At 34.8% G+C, this 3,828-nt stretch overlaps 1 non-coding gene across 1 annotated transcript; it reads right to left on the reverse strand.

Annotated features, from left to right (window-relative positions):
* Positions 1–362: 362 nt before the first annotated feature.
* TRNAN-GUU (transfer RNA asparagine (anticodon GUU)) lies at positions 363–436 on the reverse strand. The gene has a single exon. It is a non-coding gene; the product is annotated as a tRNA-Asn (tRNA).
* Positions 437–3,828: the final 3,392 nt, after the last annotated feature.

The raw sequence follows: 3,828 nt of genomic DNA on the forward strand, positions 1-3,828 counted from the left end.
CTTTCCAGTTTACACTTTGGTGATGCAATAAGACAATGATTTTGTAAGAAAAATCTTCAAACTTCAAAAAGTTTTTCTTAATTCCTTACCTTTGTACTGATAAGATAACACCTGGTTATAACATAACACAGGCTTTCACTTAAAAATGCTGCTAGGTTGCATTCTGCTGATTAGATATCACCAGGAACAACATTAACCTTCAGGTATTTTCTAATTGTTGAATAAATTGGCTTAAATCAAATTAAACTCACTTTAGAGATAATTGTTTCAGAGAAAGTCTTGAACCCTACCATAAAATAGGTAGTTAGACATGTTGACTTCTCTACCTAAAATTCCCCAAAATTTGACTAATAGAAGATTCTCGTCTCTGGGTGGGATTGAACCACCAACCTTCCGGTTAACAGCCGAACGCGCTAACCAATTGCGCCACAGAGACCCTATATGAGACATAAACAAACAACTGCAAAGAAAGATTGATCTGGAAAGTTTCCTTGCCAAAGTTTATAAAGTCTCTAATCTGGACAGTTATTTTAGGATTTTTCGTTATTTAAAAGGAATACATTGCCATGTTCTTGAGATGAATCAACCCTTCTTGAGTTCTAAGCACTTCCATGAGCAGCAGAGTGGCGCAAAGGAAGCGTGCTGGGCCCATAACCCGGAGGTCGATGGATTGAAACCATCCTCTGCTATGTGCTATTTTGATTTATCAAATCTAAAATTGGGATTGCTATTTTGACTTTTTTGGTCTTTGCTTTTAGTAGAAAATCCATTATCATCTTAACTCATTTTAATCATATTTTAACAGAAGTGCTGTAGCAAAAAATCCACTTAATGTCTTTACTTTACCCTATTACTTCTATGGTTATTGAGAAAAACAAACTACATTGACTCCAGAAGAGCAAATCAGGTGTTCTAACAAGTAATTTATCAAAATCATCTTTCCAGCTTACACTTTGGTGATGCAATAAGACAATGATTTTGTAAGAAAAATCTTCAAACTTCAAAAAGTTTTTCTTAATTCCTTACCTTTGTACTGATAAGATAAGACCTGGTTTTAACATAACACAGGCTTTCACTTAAAAATGCTGCTAGGTTGCATTCTGCTGATTAGATATCACCAGGAACAACATTAACCTTCAGGTATTTTCTAAATGTTGAATAAATTGGCTTAAATCAAATTAAACTCACTTTAGAGATAATTGTTTCAGAGAAAGTCTAGAACCCTACCATAAAAAAGGTAGTTTGACATGTTGACTTCTCTACCTAAAATTCCCCAAAATTTGACTAATAGAAGATTCTCGTCCCTGGGTGGGATTGAACCACCACCCTTCCGGTTAACAGCCGAATGTGCTAACCAATTGCGCCACAGAGACCCTATGTGATACATGCCAAAGTTTATAAAGTCTCTAATCTGGACAGTTATTTTCGGATTTTTTGTTATTTAAAAGGAACACATTGCCATGTTCTTGAGATGAATCAACCCTTCTTGAGTTCTAAGCACTTCCATGAGCAGCAGAGTGGCACAGCGGAAGTGTGCTGGGCCCATAACCCAGAGGTCGATGGATTGAAACTCTGCTATGTGCTGTTTTCATTTATCAAATCTAAAATTGGGTTTGCTATTTTGACTTTTTTGGTCTTTGCTTATAGTAGAAAATCCATTATCATCTTAACTCATTTAAATCATATTTTGACAGAAGTGCTGTAGCAAAAAATCCACATAATGTCTTTACTTTACCCTATTACTTCTATGGTTATTGAGAAAAACAAACTACATTGACTAGAGAAGAGCAAATCAGGTGTTCAAACAAGTAATTTATCAAAATTATCTTTCCAGCTTACACTTTGGTGATGCAAAAAGACAATGATTTTGTAAGAAAAATCTTCAAACTTCAAAAAGTTTTTCTTAATTCCTTACCTTTGTACTGATAAGATAACACCTGGTTATAACATAACACAGGCTTTCACTTAAAAATGCTGCTAGGTTGCATTCTGCTGATTAGATATCACCAGGAACAACATTAACCTTCAGGTATTTTCTAATTGTTGAATAAATTGGCTTAAATCAAATTAAACTCACTTTAGAGATAATTGTTTCAGAGAAAGTCTTGAACCCTACCATAAAATAGGTAGTTAGACATGTTGACTTCTCTACCTAAAATTCCCCAAAATTTGACTAATAGAAGATTCTCGTCCCTGGGTGGTATTGAACCACCAACTTTCCGGTTAACAGCCGAACACGCTAACCAATTGCGCCACAGAAACCCTATATGAGACATAAACAAACAACTGCAAAGAAAGATTGATCTGGAAAGTTTCCTTGCCAAAGATTATAAAGTCTCTAATCTGGACAGTTATTTTAGGATTTTTTGTTAATTAAATGGAACACATTGCCATGTTCTTGAGATGAATCAACCCTTCTTGAGTTCTAAGCACTTCCATGAGCAGCAGAGTGGCGCAGCAGAAGCGTGTTGGGCCCATAACCCAGAGGTCGATGGATCAAAACCATTCTCTGCTATGTGCTATTTTGATTTATCAAATCTAAAATTGGGATTGCTATTTTGACTTTTTTGGTCTTTGCTTTTAGTAGAAAATCCATTATCATCTTAACTCATTTTAATCATATTTTGACAGAAGTGCTGTAGCAAAAAATCCACTTAATGTCTTTACTTTACCCTATTACTTCTATGGTTATTGAGAAAAACAAACTACATTGACTCCAGAAGAGCAAATCGGTGTTCTAACAAGTAATTTATCAAAATCATCTTTCCAGCTTACACTTTGGTGATGCAATAAGACAATGATTTTGTAAGAAAAATCTTCAAACTTCAAAAAGTTTTTCTTAATTCCTTACCTTTGTACTGATAAGATAAGACGTGGTTTTAACATAACACAGGCTTTCACTTAAAAATGCTGCTAGGTTGCATTTTGCTGATTAGATATCACCAGGAACAACATTAACCTTAAGGTATTTTGTAAATGTTGAATAAATTGGCTTAAATCAAATTAAACTCACTTTAGAGATAATTGTTTCAGAGAAAGTCTTGAACCCTACCATAAAAAAGGTAGTTTGACATGTTGACTTCTCTACCTAAAATTCCCCAAAATTTGACTAATAGAAGATTCTCGTCCCTGGGTGGTATTGAACCACCAACTTTCCGGTTAACAGCCGAACACGCTAAACAATTGCGCCACAGAGACCCTATATGAGACATAAACAAACAACTGCAAAGAAAGATTGATCTGGAAAGTTTCCTTGCCAAAGTTTATAAAGTCTCTAATCTGGACAGTTATTTTAGGATTTTTCGTTAATTAAATGGAACACATTGCCATGTTCTTGTGATGAATCAACCCTTCTTGAGTTCTAAGCACTTCCATGAGCAGCAGAGTGGCGCAGCAGAAGCGTGCTGGGCCCATAACCCAGAGGTCGATGGATCAAAACCATCCTCTGCTATGTGCTGTTTTGATTTATCAAATCTAAAATTGGGATTGCTATTTTGACTTTTTTGGTCTTTGCTTTTAGTAGAAAATCCATTATCATCTTAACTCATTTTAATCATATTTTGACAGAAGTGCTGTAGCAAAAAATCCACTTAATGTCTTTACTTTACCCTATTACTTCTATGGTTATTGAGAAAAACAAACTACATTGACTCCAGAAGAGCAAATCAGGTGTTCTAACAAGTAATTTATCAAAATCATCTTTCCAGCTTACACTTTGGTGATGCAATAAGACAATGATTTTGTAAGAAAAATCTTCAAACTTCAAAAAGTTTTTCTTAATTCCTTACCTTTGTACTGATAAGATAACACCTGGTTATAACATAACAC

Source organism: Taudactylus pleione, unplaced genomic scaffold, assembly GCF_031769625.1.
Source record: "Taudactylus pleione unplaced genomic scaffold, aTauple2 ptg000134l, whole genome shotgun sequence".
NCBI classification, from domain to species: domain Eukaryota; kingdom Metazoa; phylum Chordata; class Amphibia; order Anura; family Myobatrachidae; genus Taudactylus; species Taudactylus pleione.